Source organism: Meles meles, chromosome 3, assembly GCF_922984935.1.
Source record: "Meles meles chromosome 3, mMelMel3.1 paternal haplotype, whole genome shotgun sequence".
NCBI classification, from domain to species: Eukaryota; Metazoa; Chordata; class Mammalia; order Carnivora; family Mustelidae; genus Meles; species Meles meles.
Window position 1 is genome coordinate 26528897 of NC_060068.1, and position 17071 is coordinate 26545967.

At 35.9% G+C, this 17071-nt stretch overlaps 1 pseudogene; it reads left to right on the top strand.

The window, feature by feature from the left end:
- The first annotated feature begins 4806 nt into the window (after positions 1-4806).
- LOC123938828 lies at positions 4807-5858 on the top strand (annotated as a pseudogene).
- Positions 5859-17071: the final 11213 nt, after the last annotated feature.

Genomic DNA, 17071 nt, shown 5'->3' on the forward strand with positions numbered 1-17071 from the left:
AGGGTCAGGGGTGGGAGGTTGGGGCAACCTGAGGGTTTTGAAGGGTCAGGGGTGGGAGGTTGGGGGAACAGGTGGTGGGTAATGGAGAGGGCACGTTCTGCATGGAGCACTGGGTGTTGTGCAAAAAGAATGAATACTGTTACACTGAAAAAATAAATAAAATGAGAAAAAAAAAATTTAAAAAAAAAAAAGAAATAAAAATTGAAAAAAGAAAAAAAAAAAAAACTTGAATTAACCGCAAGACTAAAGAATCATGGGGAGAAAGCCATGAGTTCCGTGCTTTGCTTTCTCCTCCTCTGGAATTCCGCTGCTGTGTTAGGAATTGAACCTGCTTTCCTTGATAGATGAACTTCATCCTGGCTGGATATTTTGATGATCTTCTTGGGGAGGGGCCTGTTATAGTGACTCTCAAGTGTCTTTGCCTGAGGTGGGATTGCACCGCCCTTACCTGGGGCCGGACTAAATAATCCGCTCGGGTTCGCTTTTGGGAGCTTCTGTTCCCTGAATGCTTTCCCTAGAGTTCCGGAGGATGGGAATGAAAATGGCGGCCTCCTAGTCTCTGGCCCAGAGGAGCCGAGCGCCCGCGTCCCCACTCCTCAGTGTGCCCCCGGGGGCCAGCACCCTATCACTCCCGTATCCCCAGCCTCTAGCCACGCTCTGAGCTCACCCAGCCCGCAACAAGTTCAAGGTAACCCCGAGCTGAGAGTTCAGTCCTCGGTGCTGTCTCTGTAGCCGGCTTCTCTGTTCTAACACCTGCGAGCTCTGCGACCCTCCGGCACCCCCGATCCTTCTGTGACCCTGCGGGACCTGGGGCCACGCTGACCCCGCGTGGGCTTCACCCCGGTTTAGCCTCTGGAGCAAGGTCCCTCAGTGGAACAGACTTTTAAAAGTCCTGATTTTGTGCTCTGTTGCTCCGCCCCTTGCCGGGAGCCAGCCCCTCCCCCCGCGGTCTATCTTCCCATCATTTTAGATTCACTTCTCCACCAGTCCTACCTTTCAGAAAGTGGTTGATTTTCTGTTTCTAGAATTGCTGTTCTTCTTCTCTTCGATCTCCCATTGGATTTGTAGGTGTTTGCAATGTTTAGATAAGCTATTGAGCTGATCTCCTGCTACCTGACGTAGTCTCAGCCTGCTACTTCTCCGCCATCTTGACTCTGCACTTATTAGTTCTTGTTTGATTTTTGTATGTTTTACTTTCATGGTTGCTTCCTATGTTTTTATTGTGTCCACTGTTCTAAGAATTCCTTCTCCACAAGGCATATTTAGATCCTTTTCAACCTGCATGCCCCATCTAACAGTGGTAAGTATGTTCCTCTCTTCCATATATATTGCATGTTTAGGTTTAAACTCAAAATCCCCATCATCACTGAACCTCTTTATGTCTGTGCTGTATTCCCTGTTACCTTCCAGCCTGAATCCTGTTATTTACATCCTGAGAAATAGAGACATGAAAGTGTCCCTTGGAAAAAGTTTTGATAATAAAGTAACATCGAGTATATACATATTCAAGATATCAATGATTCTGGTACCCACTATTTGTATCAAACTATTGGTTTATACAATTGTTAATCACAAAAACATTTTCAAATACAATTACAAATAATTTCACATTTTTTGGTTTATAAAATTGTTGTTAAGTTGTTAGATATCTATTGTTATCTTTGGTGCTGCTACACAGGATATTATTTTTATAGGGCTAGGTCGGCCTGAATGTCAGTTCAGTGTCTTGGCACATTCCAAATCAATGGAAATGTTCCAATCATTATCTTCACATCAATAGGCCACTGATATAAGGTAAAGTTTGGTTTAATCCGCACTGGAAAATATTTTATAATAGATTCAAATTTTACATGTTTTATTATAATTTCAGATTGTGTTTTGTTTTTGTTTTTGTTTTTAACTTGGTCATGCAGTAGTTATTTAAAATGAGTAATTGATTCCAAACTTGCTACTTTTTTTAACTTTTTCCTTTCTTTCTCTTCCTTTCTCTTTATTTTTTTTCTTTCTTTCAATTTATTAATTTATTTTGAAAGAGACAGGCTGTGAGAAGGGAGTGGGGCAGAGGGAGAGGGCAAGGGAGCGTCCTTAAGCAGACTCCCTGCTGAGTGTGAAGCCTGATGGAGAGCTTAATCTCATGGCTCTGAGAATAAGACCTGAGCTGAAACCAAGAGTCAAATGCTGTACCAACTGAGCTACCCCAGCAACCCATTTTTTTCTTAAATTTGTTTTTATTGGCAATAATATTCTAGAAGCTCATTTTAATTGATTTCTAAATTAATTCCACAATATTTGACTTACAAATATTCCAACTATAGCAATATTTAGGTTTTATAGACACAGTATATTGTTAACAGATGTCATTGGCAATCACATGGTGACATTTTTAAAAGTAATGAGATAATTTTGTGAAGGAGACCATTTTTACTATGAAATACAAACAGAAAAAAAAATGTTATTCTCACATATCCAGGAACAGCATAACTAAGAGAAGACACCATGTTTTATCCCTACACTTACTATTTGTAAATTTTGTTTCACAAAAAGTGATGTAAAATTTAATTAATATACCAAGAATCTGAATGCAAATTTTAATTTGTTTTCTATATTTTAATATGCTTTTTAAAATTTCTTTCTCTTTATTCTTACTTTTATCATTAAATTTCTTTTTTTATTAATTTAAATTTTATTAATATTAAATTTAAATATTAAATTTATTCCTGGTTTACTTTTGTACATGAATACATTTGCATGGAAATCAACTTTCTTTTAAGTGATCTTGGCTTTTATTCCATTAACTTTCCCTTCAATTTTTACCAATATCATCACATTCTTAAAATTCTTGCAGTCTGTCTTCTTTCTACCCATCTCATCTCCCTCATGTTTATTTTCCTTCTCTCTTAAAATTTTTTGTTTCCCAAATTTAAAATCAACGATAGCATAATTTCTCTATCATTTGAGTGTTTATACTTCTCTTTCAACTGATTAGTCCATAAACCTAATGTTCTTCTCTAACTTTCATGTTTCTGATAATTGGAAGTGATGTGATGTTAGTTCGCTCTACTCTTGGAACAGTAACCTTAATGATGATAATGATGATGATGACATGCCTGAATATAGGTCTAAGGGCTGCAAGTGATTTCCCCCATCATTTCCTATGTCTCTGAACAGAAATTCTACAAGGTAGCTATTATTGATTTTATATGAATAACTGGAATCAATAAATGTTTAGAAATGAATCCTAAGTCAGTTAGCCAATAATTAACACTATAACCATTGAATATTAACAAGGATGCTATTCTGTATTAACTAAAGACATATATGGATATTAGTTTCACACCATCCAAAAGTTTTCACAAGTTTTTTTGAAATTTACATATAACTGTGAAACTATTATCTCATCCCTGTAATAAATATCTAACTGATCAATCGGAGGGGGAGATGAATCATGAGAGACTGTGGATTCTGAGAAACAAACTGAGGGTTTTGGAAGGGGGTTGTGGGGGGTTGGGTGAGCCTGATGGTGGGTATTATGGAGGGTAGGTATTGTATGGAGCACTGGGTGTGGTGCATAAACAATGAATCTTGGAACACTGAAAAAATAAAATTAAGATGTTAAAAAATTATCTAACTGATCACTTTTGTTGTCTTCTTTAATGAAATATTGTACTTCATTGACTAATGGATGGAAAAGGAAGACTGTGGTTAATACATGTATTTAAATACCATTTAGAGATAAAATTAAGTGCTCGCTTCGGCAGCACATATACTAAAATTTGAGATAAAATTAAGAAAGTATTTGTATATGCAAAAAGTTAGGCACAGAAATAGAACTACCCTATGATCCAGTAATTGCACTGCAAGGTAATAAATCATAGAATGCATAAACACTAATTAAAAGGGATACATGCACCCTGATGTTTATAACCATACTATGAACAACAGTCAAATTATGGAAACATTTGTGTTTCCACAAGTGTCCATTGGCTGATAAATGGATAAAGAAGATGTGAGATACATATATGTATATATAAGATAAGGATACCTTGTTATTTTCATTTTTAAAAATATTTTATTTATTTGTTTGACACAGAGAGAGAGGCAGCAAGAGACAGAACACAAGCAGGGGGAGTGGGAGAGGAAGGAACACACTCCCCATGGAGCAGGGAGACCAATGTGGGGCTCGACCCCAGTACCCTGGGATCATGACCTGAGCTGAAGGCAGACATTTAAGGACTGAGCCACCCAATTGCCCCCAAAATCGTATTTTCAAATATGTGAATGGATGTAGAGAGTACAATGCCAAATGAAAAAATCAGTCAGAGAAAGACAATTACCATATGACTTCACTCATACGTGCAGTTAAGAATCAAAGGAAATCAGCAAATGGAGAAAAAAGTGTGTGTGTGTGTGTGTGTGTGTGTGTGTGTGTGTGTGTGTGAGAGAGAGAGAGAGAGAGAGAGAGAGAGAGAGAGAGGCAAGCCACAAAACAGTCTCTTCACTACAGAGAGCAAACTGAGGGTTACCAGAGGAGAGGTGATGTGTATTAAGCAGGCACATGTTCTTATGAGCACTGCATGTTATATGGATGTGGTGAATCACTTTATTGTACACCTGAGATTAGTATTACACTGTATGTTAGCTAACTGAAATTTAAACAAAATTTTAAAATATACATGCTCCTGTATGTTTATTGCAGCATAATTTACAATAGCCAAGCTGTGGACACAGCCCAAATATTCATTAATAAATTGTAAAATGCAGTATATGCACATAATGCAATATTCCCATCCATAAAATTTGAATGTGATGTTGGCTCTCTGCTCCTCCCCATTTGACAGACAGCCACATCTTCTCATGAAATGCCAGTCATGTCCCTGAGACACAGTGGTGAAGGTCAGAGTGAACAGATTTGGCTCTATTTGGTGCCTGGTCACCAGGTCTGCTTTTAATTATGGCAAAGTGGATATTGTTGCCATCAGTGACCCTTTCATTGGCCTCAACTACGTGGTCTACATGTTCCAGTATGATTCTACCCATGGCAAATTCCACAGCACCATCAAGGCTGAGAACAGGAAACTTGTCTTCAATGGAAAGTCCATTCCCATCTTCCAGTAGTGAGATCCCACCAGCATCAAATAGGGTGATGCTGGTGATGAATATGTTGTGGGGTCCACTGGGCTCTTCACCACCATGGAGAATTCTGGGGCTAAATCGAAGGGCAGGGCCAAGAGAGTCATCATCTCTGCTGATGCCCTCATGTTCATGATGGGTGTGAACCATAAGTATGACAACACATTCAAGATTGTCAGCAATGTCTCCTGTACCACCAGCCACTTGGATCATCTGGCCAAGGACATCTATAACAACTCTGGCATTGTGGAGGAACTCATGACCACCATCCATGCCATCACTGGCACCCAGAAGACCATGGATGACCCTTCTGGGAAGCTGTGGCATGATGGCTGAGGGGCTGTCCAGAACATCATCCCTGCCTCCACTGACATGGCCAAGGCTGTAAGTAAGTTCATTCCTGAGAAGATTGGGATGCTCACTGACATGGCCCAAAATGTCCTTCTTAAATCTGACCTGCCACCTGAAGAAAGCTGTCAAATATGATGTCATCAAGAAGGTCGTGAAGCAGACATTAGAGGGCCCCCTCAAGGGAATCCTCAGGTACACTGAAGACCACGTTGTTTCCTATGACTTTCATAGTGACACCCACTCTTCCACCTTTGATGCCAGGGCTGGCGTTGCTCTCAATGATCACATTGTCAAGCCCATTTCCTGGGTATGTCAATAAATTTGACTACAGAAATTGGGTGGTAGACCTTATGGTCCACGTGTCCTCCAAGGAGTAAGAGCCCCCTGAAACACTAGCCCCAGTGAGAGCAAGAGGAAAAGAGAGGCCCTCAACTTCAGGGGAGTCCCTGCCCCAACTTATCCCCTGAAAATAGAGAATCTTCCAACCTTCACCATTTCCATCTCAAACCCCCTGAAGAAGGGGAGGCGCTTGGGGAGCCCTACCATGTAGTGTACCATCAATAAAGTATACTGTACTGAGGCAAAAAAAAAAAATGTGATCTTGCCATTTGTTCAACATTGGTGAACCTAAAGTGTATGATGCTAAGGAAATAAATTTAGGACAAATACCATATGAATTCATATAGGTGCAATCCAAAAAAAAAAAAACACAATTAAATAACCAAACAAAAAGCAGAATCAGACCTATATATACGAGAACAAACTGATGGTTTCCAGAGAGGAGACTGGTGGGGGGATGGGAAAAATTGGTGAAGAGGATTGGGAGATACAGGCTTCCTGTTAAAGGATAGATGAATCATGGGGGCAAAATGCACAGCATAGAGCCTATAATCAGTGGTATCATAATCATGTTGTAGGCGGATAGATGATAGCTTGTGGGGAGCAATGCATAATGTATAGACATGTCAAATATTGGTCCACAAAGATATAAGATGCACTTTACTAATGTTGCTTCTGTGCTTGAGGTCAGGTAATAGTAGTAATTTCTTCTGAAAGTGTGTGTTTTCCTGTTGAAGAAAATAGATGAAGAAATAGAAATTGCAAAAAGGGATGCATATTCTTTTGATCAGAAAACAGTTATTAAAAAGACTTGTACTATAATTATAAAAATATATAAAATTTTGTAAAGGAATATTTTGGAACTATTTTCTTGTTACCTCAGAGTAAAAATAGATACTTTTCTAATTTTCTATTAATTCTAAACTAAAACATTTTAATAAAACTCTAAGATTTTATTAGCAACTCCTTGTGATCTTAATATTGTTTATAAAGAGCATCTGAATTTGAAAATTAGATTGTCATGTGAATAATCACAATTTAAAAATCCCCTTTAATTATATTGTTTCAATTTAGAATCTAGTTGTCATGGATTTTCAAATCAGTAGCAAAGGAATATTTATTTGATAAATTCTGCAGAATGATTCAATTACTGTGTTCCAACCATGCAAAGAATTGATATCCCTCAAATGTATCCTGGACTGAAAAGTTTAAAAAATCTGAAACAGTATTAAAATTAATGGATATTGAGAACACAGAGATATTGCAATGTCTGAAGGTCTCCTTTTTGATGGAGTCTTTGCCTGGTTTTGGGATCAAGAGAGCACAGCATACTAAATACTTATCTGTAATTTTGATAGTAAAATATGCAAAGACAAAACAGAAAAAATTATATTTTATTATATTAAGATGAGCAATAGGTATTTACCTATTATCTTCCAAACAACATTATATTACTTTAATGGTGCTCTACACCGAACTCTCAAAGACATATGCACATCTATTGTCAGATAGTTGCCATCTTTGATGTCATACTTTTTTCATATTAAATAAATTATTATTTATTGACAATCATATAAAATTTATATTTTATCAATAAATATTTAATTTTCCACATCCAAATATATTTCACAGAAATAAAAATCTCTTCTTTTAATTTCCAGTTATGTCTTTTCTGTTTACCTATTTTCATAGCTCATTAGACTACAATATTGATTAGAACTCATGAATTGGCATTATTTTTGAAAATAGAGAAATTCTGGCGATGGCCCTGAAGAAATAAGCCAACATGCATTCTACACCTGCAAGGAAATAAATCTGCTAACAGCCATGTAGTTTTGGAAGAGGATTCCATGCCACAGATTGGAACTCAGCCTACCAAAAATTGAGTTCAGCCTTCTGAAACCTAAAGCATAGAATCCAACTAAGTTGTGGGCACACTTTTAACACATGGAAAACTTTTACTTATGATTTTATATATTTCTGGTTTAAGCCATTAGTTTGTGGCAATTTGTTGGATTTCAATGCATATATGCAGTATATAATCTATGATTTCTGTTTAATTAAAAGTTGTATCACAACCTAAATTTCCCATGTCTTAATATTTATATCATTTTTTAGAGAGGTCGGACTTACTTTTTTACTTTGGCAATATTATTTACTAATAGTATTGTAAAATTCTCTTTCTTGTGTTCTCAGATTTATAAAAACATAGCATAACAACATAACATCATAACATAACACATAACATAACATAAAACATAACATAACATAACATAACATAACAGTAAATAAATGGTCTAGTTGCCAAATCGATTTTTTCCATCATTGTGTTACCACATTACTTTCTCTCTTTCTTTCTTTCTTTCTTTCTTTCTTTCTTTCTTTCTTTCTTTCTTTCTTTCTTTCTTTCTTTTCTTTTCTTTTCTTTCATTTTTTTAAATCTATGTTCAGTTAGCCAGCATATAGAACATCCTTATTTTTTGATGTAGTGTTCCACAATTCATTAGTTGCATATAACTCCCAATTCTCATCACAAAATATTTTTTAATTTCATCAAACTTCATCAAATTTCACAAATCTCATAAATAGTAAAAATGAGAGCAATGTATACCCCTATATATAGGAATCAAGTTTTGACAGCAATGCAATATCTTAAAAATAGAATAAGAAAACTCTTATATGTTGCTCTCATTTAAAAAAAAAATTCATTTGGCAGAGAGAGAGGGATCACAAGTAGGCAGAAGCAGGCAGAGAGAGAAGGGGAAGCAGGCTTCCTGCTGAGCAGAGAACCCAATGCAGGGCTCAATCCCAGGACCCTGGGATCATGACCTGAGCTGAAGGCAGAGGCTTAACCCACTGAGCCACCCAGGCGCCCCTGTTGCTCTCGTTTTTATCCTGACTAGCTTTGGCAAAATTTTATTATATTGTTCACTATTTTCAAAACATTGTATTTTTGTTTATTTATTTTTATATTTTATGTTATTGCATATAAGACCAGTGCTCATTGGCATTTTAAATTATCATTACGTTATTTCTGTTTTCCCAGTTACTTATTTTCCATTCTTATGTTTATAGTTTTTCTTTTGAAACTAAATATTTGCTTTATTGCTGAGATGAAAGTTGATAGTATTCAACATTTGGTATTGCTAGACTTTTATATTTTTTTATCTGTATTTTAATTTATTTATTTTTTTCAGCATAACAGTATGCATTGTTTTTGCACAACACCCAGTGCTCCATGCAAAACGTGCCCTCCCAATTTCCTACCACCTGTTCCCCCAACCTCCCACCCCTGACCCTTCAAAACCCTCCGGTTGTTTTTCAGAGTCCATAGTCTCTTATGGTTCGCCTCCTCTTCAAATTTTTTTTAATAAACATATAATGTATTTTTATCCCCAGGTGTACAGGTCTGTGAATTGCCAGGTTTACACACTTCATAGCACTCACGATAGCACATACCCTCCCCAATGTCCATAACCCACTCCCCCTCTCCCAACCCCACCTCCCCGCAGCAACCCCCAGTTTGTTTTGTGAGATTAAGAGTCATTTATGGTTTGTCTCCCTCCCAATCTCATTTTGTTTCATTTATTCTTCTCCCATCCCTCTAACACCCCATGTTGCTTCTCCATGTCCTCATATCAGGGAGATCATATGATAGTTGTCTTTCTCCAATTGACTTATTTCACTAAGCATGATACCCTCTAGTTCCATCCACGTCGTCGCAAATGGCAAGATTTCATTTCTTTTGATGGCTGCATAGTATTCCATTGTGTATATATACCACCTCTTCTTTATCCATTCATCTGTTGATGGACATTTAGTTTCTTTCCATAGTTTGGCTATTGTAGACATCGCTGCTATAAACATTCAGGTACACGTGCCCCTTCGGATCACTATGTTTGTATCTTTAGGGTAAATACCCAGTAGTGCAATTGCTGGGTCATAGGGTAGTTCTATCTTCAACATTTTGAGGAACCTCCATGCTGTTTTCCAGAGTGGTTGCACCAGCTTGCATTCCCACCAACAGTGGAGGAGGGTTCCTCTTTCTCCACATCCTCGCCAGCATCTGTCATTTCCTGACTTGTTCATTTTAGCCATTCTCACTGTTGTGAGGTGATATCTCATTGTGGTTTTGATTTGTATTTCCCTGATGCCGAGTGACGTGGAGCACTTTTTCATGTGTCTGTTGGCCATCTGGATGTCTTCTTTGCAGAAATGTCTGTTCATGTCCTCTGCCCATTTCTTGACTGGATTGTTTGTTCTTTGGGTGTTGAGTTTGCTAAGTTCCTTATAGATTTTGGATACTAGCCCTTTATCTGATATGTTATTTGCAAATATCTTCTCCCATTCTTTCAGTTGTCTGTTGGTTTTGTTAACTGTTTCCTTTGCTGTGCAAAAGCTTTTGATATTGATACTGGTACAAAAACAAACACATAGATCAGTGGAACAGAATAGAGAGCCCAGAAATAGACCCTCAACTCTATGGTTAACTAATCTTCGACAAAGCAGGAAAGAATGTCCAATGGAAAAAAGACAGCCTCTTCAATAAATGGTGCTGGGAAAATTGGACAGCCACATGCAGAAAAATGAAATTGGACCACTTCCTTACACCACACACGAAAATAGACTCAAGATTTATGAAGGACCTCAATGTGAGAAAGGAATCCATCAAAATCCTTGAGGAGAATGCAGGCAGCAACCTCTTCGACCTCAGCCACAGCAACATCTTCCTAGGAACATCGGCAAAGGCAAGGGAAGCAAGGGCAAAAATGAACTATTGGGATTTCATCTAGACTTTTATATTTTTAAAGATTTTATTCATTTATTTGAGAAAGAGAGAATGAGGAGGAGGGCCAAAAGGAGAAGGAGAAGAAAACTTGCATGAAGCAGGGAGTCCAACAAGGGGTTCAATCCCAGGACCTTGGGATGATGACCCAATTCGAAGTTAGATGCTCAATCCACTGGGCTTCCCAGGTAATCCTGGTATTCATACAATTTTAGAGCAATAATTTTATGCACCATTATATAGTAGTTATATATAACATTGCTTCATATCAGTCAATTAAAATGTTATTATTTTTATTCTGGACCTTCTTTACCTTTAGTTCTAATGAAAATATATTTATTTGATTTATATATAGATATAAATATGATAGAATCATAGATGATAGACAGATAGTTGATAGGTAGATAAATAATATATGTAGATGAATTTTAACTCCATAGAATCACTACAACACACTGTAAAAATTTGAATTTTTTGAAAAAATATTTTGTTTATTTATTTATTATTTGAAAGGGAGAGAGAGAGAGAGAGTGAAAGGACATAAGCAGTAGGAGGCAAGGAGGAAGGGAGAAAAAGATCTCAAGCAGACTCAGTGCTGAGAGCAGAGCCCAAAGTGGGACTGAATCTCATGACCCTGAGATCATGACCTGAATTGAAATCAAGAGTTGAACATACTTAAACAACTAAGCCACCCAGGTACCCCTTAGTTCATAAATTTTTGATGTTATTTTTATCATCTATATATTTTCTGATCAATTTTTTTATTGCAGAGCATTTCTACTTTTTCATTCATCTCAAGCATATTTATAATTGGTTTGTTAATCATTGTTGTGATGACAGTGTTAAGTGCTTTTTCACATAATTCTAACATTTCCATCATTTTATTACTGGTATCTCTTTATTGTCTTTTCTTAGTTTTGGGATTTTCATTGTTATTGGTGTTATGAGTGAGTTGTTAACTTAAAGCTGGACATTGTATTATAATAGCATAAGACACATGTATTTTATGTAAAATCTTGTGTTTTAGCAGAAGTCCTCTGATATTGGTCAGATGGGTAAAATTGCAGTGTGATATTGTTCTTGATAGTTGAAAGTACAAACATTCAATCGGTAATTGATCTCTATTAACATCTGGATGAGGGCGGAAGGTGATGCTTATTAATACTGGGAAGTAAATTTCAGGGAATATACATACACACACACACATAATGATACTATTTAATTGAAAATGTTACTGTAGGGTAGAATGGGACTGAATATACCATTCCATGTATTCAAAGTACTGCCTGGCAGATATTTTATTTGACAGATATAACTATATACATAAGTGATAAATTCAGTTTAGAAATAAAATTTTCTTAGGATTCATGACAATAAAGGAATTATTTTTACAATGGAAAGAACTAGGTCAAAGAGTGAAAGGACATGTACTAAGTTGAACACAGTGATTATAATGTTTATTTAAAAAATGGTATGTTTTTGTCTTTTTCAGTTATACAATCCCGACTTCATGTTTCCCTTCAATTTGTATCAAATGTATTCAGTGTTTATGGATTTTAATAGCATCACAATTAGTATATAAGAGAAATTATTATATCTGTATCACAAAAGTTCAAGTTTAAGAAATATTTTAAGATGGGATTGGGAGGGAGACAAACCATAAATGACTCTTAATCTCACAAAACAAACTGGGGGTTGCTGGGGGGAGGTGGGATTGGGAGAGGGGGAGCGGGCTATGGACATTGGGGAGGGGAGGCAAACCATAAGAGACTATGGACTCTGAAAAACAACCTGAGGGTTTTGAAGGGTCAGGGGTGGGAGGTTGGGGCAACCTGAGGGTTTTGAAGGGTCAGGGGTAGGAGGTTGGGGGAACAGGTGGTGGGTAATGGGGAGGGCACATTTTGCATGGAGCACTGGGTGTTGTGCAAAAAGAATGAATACTGTTACGCTGAAAAAATAAATAAAATGGGAAAAAAAAGAAATATTTTATATCAAAGCAGATTTTCCAAGTGTGGAGAAAACAATTCAAAGCATTATGAAAATAGATGTCAAGCAAAACTAATTAAAGCCAGATTCCTTTACACCCTCAAAAACATATACAAGCTTAATATTTAACTTGTCATGTAGTTTAAGACATATAAATCTTTTCCCTCTTGATTAAAATTTAATATTAAATAAAGAACACTGCAGTCTATTTGTTGTATTCCTCCTTGCAGGGACCTGGTAATATATTTCCAATGACCTGGGAAAAGAAAAAAGCAAAAAAGCAAGAGCGTGAGGTGTCAGATATTCATGCCAGGGCTACATGCCACTGATTACCACCAGTTAATAGTTTTCATACAGAAATACACTCATAGTCCTGAAGGGGATCTTGTTTCTCTGTAGGTCCACAGTTTTCCCAAAGGGTGATACACAATAAATGGAAAAGCATTTTATGTTCTTTGAAACTATAAGTGGAAGACTTCAAACAGGAATATCATCATTTTCTCCCTCATACTAGGACAGCAGAAGACCTATAAAGAAAAAGAAGACATTGGGAATCAGAAGAACCCTAGAATTTTGAAACATATCAGTTAAACATGCACCTTTAGGGATTCATAAATTTGTAGGATCATAAATAGAAATAAAAAAGCCTCCATAGCTACATATGACCAATAAGGTACAGAAATGCCTTTTCTACGAAAAAGTGGATTTCAAACAAGTAGCTAATACATATAGATAGAGAAGTAAACATTTTAATTGCTTCAAGATTCCCCTCCTCAAAATGATCCAAGTTAGACAGGAGGTCACTGTAGTAAGGGCCATAGTCTTTGTCTACACAGCAGTACCTACGAAGTGTTACACCTGATCCAGACTTTGTAAAAATGGTTATCCCAATGGACATCACTATGAATCAAAGGTATGTATTATTTTCTTAACCTGGACATTAAATTAAATTTAAATCATATTTATTATAACACAAAGAAAACATCATTAAGCATCCTTGCCAGAAATCTCAGATCTAAAAAAAATTAAAAATTAAAATATATTAATCCTTACATGAGGAGATACATTGCTAAATGCCTTGATAGATTTCTTGCTTTGAATTAGGAGTCACTTTTCTTACATTCATATTGATGCCACCTTGTAATATGAGTCTTCAAATGTCTTATCTAGAATGGTTGACTGCTTGTCTTCAAGAATCTGAGAAGGCTTGACATATTGCATAGAATTTAGTTGAGATCCTCTTTCTTCTTTTAAGAGACAGTAAGAAATTGATGTTTTATAGAAAATGACAAATGGTCTAAAGATAAATTTCTTGTACTTTAATAAAAAAGTGAAAGCTTTTCCCATTTAATTATTCTGTATAGCTTTTATAAAATGTTTCTTACATTTTATTTTTTGAAGATACTATAACTTATCATTGAAGGAAACATTTCTGTCAGTAATGCTATTCCTCATTGTTTATATTTATCATTTTCACTTTAGTCTCAACCACATTTATCTAAAGTTGGCTTCTATTCTGACCCTAAACACATTAGAAATATAGCTTGGGAATGAATGTGGTGCAAGATTGTGTGTGCATACACGAACACATGTCAGGAAGTAGGTGTATAAGCAGCCAGTGAGTACGAAAGTTGGAACTTTCTCCCACATTCCATATTTTCCCCCTTTTTCATCTATAACTACTATTACTTTTTCATGGTAATTATATATCATATTTATTAATTTTCTGTCCACACTTTGCATCTCTTATCATAAATTTCATTTTATTCTTTTTTGTAATGTATTTAATCATATAATTAAATGAAAAAATTATTTACTTCTTGTGAATAAAGGTAATGTGTATAAAAACAAACTTTTTTACAAAAACATTCAATGATTCCCTTCTATTATTTGAAATTATTTGAAATTTTATTCTGTGTACTAAACATTTTGTTTGGAAAATTGAACTAATAATTCAGGATATACTTTATAAAGATACATGTTTCAACATAATATACTAAGGACTCATAAATTAAAGACTTTCCTCTTCTTTCTTCCTATTCTTCCAAATCTGCTCACTTAACATACATCAAATTCACACACATATTAGGAGTGTCACAGTGAAAAGGTCATAAACCCAAACATCCATGTCAGGAAAGTAAACATGTGCATGTCTTATAAACACAAAATAGATTAATTCTCGGCCTTTTGGCTAAGATCAAGTGTAAAAACATTCTTGGATAGGAGAAAGACTTAACAGGAATCTCATGTGTGTCTTTATTCCCCGTTGTCCCATATAGAGAGGAAAACATGACCAAACACTCAGCAGGGATAGAATTCTTCCTCATGACATTCTTTGACACCAGAGAGCTCCAGGTTTTACATGGCTTTCTGTTTTTGCTTATTTACTTGGTTTCTTTTATTGGAAATCTTCTCATTATTGCCTTGGTTACTCTGGATCAGTGTCTTCACACCCCCATGTATTTCTTCCTGAAGAACTTATCACTTTTTGATGCCTGTCTCATTTCCATCACACTTTCAAAATTTATCCTGAACTCTTTATCTCACAGAAACACCATTCCATTCTCAGCATGCATATCACAGGTGTTGTTGGTGATCCACTTTGCTGGAACTGAGCTTTTCCTTCTAACGGCCATGTCTTATGACCGCTATGTGGCCATCTGTCACCCACTGCGTTATGATGTCATCATGAGCAGAAGAGTTTGTATGAGTATGACAGCTGCCTCCTGGTTTCTTGGGAGTATATTTAGGGTCTTATACTCATCTGGTACTTTCTATCTTTCTGTGGCTCCAGAAAAGTTCCTCAGTTTTTCTGTGATATCCCCTGCCTACTGAAGATCTCTTGTTCAAAGTCTCATGTTACCATAAATATTAGTGAGGCAATTGGGGTATTATATGCACTTTTATGTTTAGTGTCCATTGGATTTTCATATATTTACATTTTCAATACAGTGCTGAGAATGCCATCATTACAAGGGTGGTCAAAAGCCTTTTCCACTTGTATGCCCCATCTCATAGTTGTAACAACATTTATTGTGACAGGCACTACTGCCTATCTGAAGCCAGTCCCTGATTATCCACGTTTTATGGACATTTTGGTTTCTGTGTTCTATTCTGTGTTGCTTCCTTCTTTGAACCCCATAATATACAGCCTAAAGAACAAGGAAATCAAGGCAGCTGTGAAGAAGTTTCTATGGAACCTAAGTCATAACTTCTATGGGGAAAGATAATAGAACTAGAGCCTATAAAGCTAAATTCCATGCTTGAATATATATAATCTTATAATCTAGGGTTGACATCAATATCCTGTATAATAAAGTATTCATTTTATTTAAAAGTGTTAAGATAGGGGCGCCTAGGTGGCTCAGTGGATTAAGCCACTGCCTTCGGCTCAGGTCATGATCTCAGGGTCCTGGGATCGAGCCCCGCATCGGGTTCTCTGCTCTGCAGGGAGCCTGCTTCCTCCTCTCTCTCTGCCTGCCTCTCTGCCTACTTGTGATCTCTCTCTCTGTCAAATAAATAAATAAATAAATAAATAATCTTTAAAAAAAAATAAAAGTGTTAAGATAAAGTTGACGTGTTCATGCTTATTAATAATCATTCTCAGCAACTCCAAGAATAGCATATTAATTATGTAGTATCTGTGCATGTAAATTAAATTTCAGAAATACTATGAGAGTTTTTCAAATGGCTCACTGAAGATATCTATGTACTATTTTTTGAATATGTTAACATAATAGTTTACGTGACATAAAGGAACTCAGTAGATATAATTGAATTAAGAAGTGTGAGATGAGGTGATTATCCCAGACTATCCAAGGATCCTAACCTAATCACAAAAGTGAAGTATTTCCAGACTTTGTTAGAAGGACATGTGTTTAAGGAAATGTGGTCTTCCATTATTGGCTTTGTAGATTGAAAGAGGTCGTGAGCCAATATATAGACAGAGGCAACCTCTGGAGACCGGGAAAAAGCAAAAAACAAACAAACAGGATCAGATAGTTCGCTGGAGTACCAAGAAAATAATGCAGCCATACCAACTGTATTCTCATGTTAGCCCAGTGTGGATGGCGTTGGATTTCTGAATTATACCACTTTAAAACCGAACATGATATTAAAGCACAGAATTTGTGAAAATTTGCTACAGAAGTCACAAAATTTTAAGAAAAGCATTAAATACTTGTCTTCTAAAATATTTCTTAAATGAGAACTTCTTTAGAATATGAATGCAGACTCTGAAACTGAAGGTCTTGGTTAAGGGTAAAAAATAATAAAAAGAGCAGACAAATATCAAATGTTTATAATTTTGTAGAATAATTTAGATTATGTTATTTTTTATCTTCTAGATTTTATCTTTTATTTTATATGGAAAAAATCTATCCATTATAAATAAATTTATTAATTAAATAAATGTTTTTAATAATTGGTTTTAGCATTATGAAATTGCATTTTTAATATCTTATTCAAACTAGACTTAAG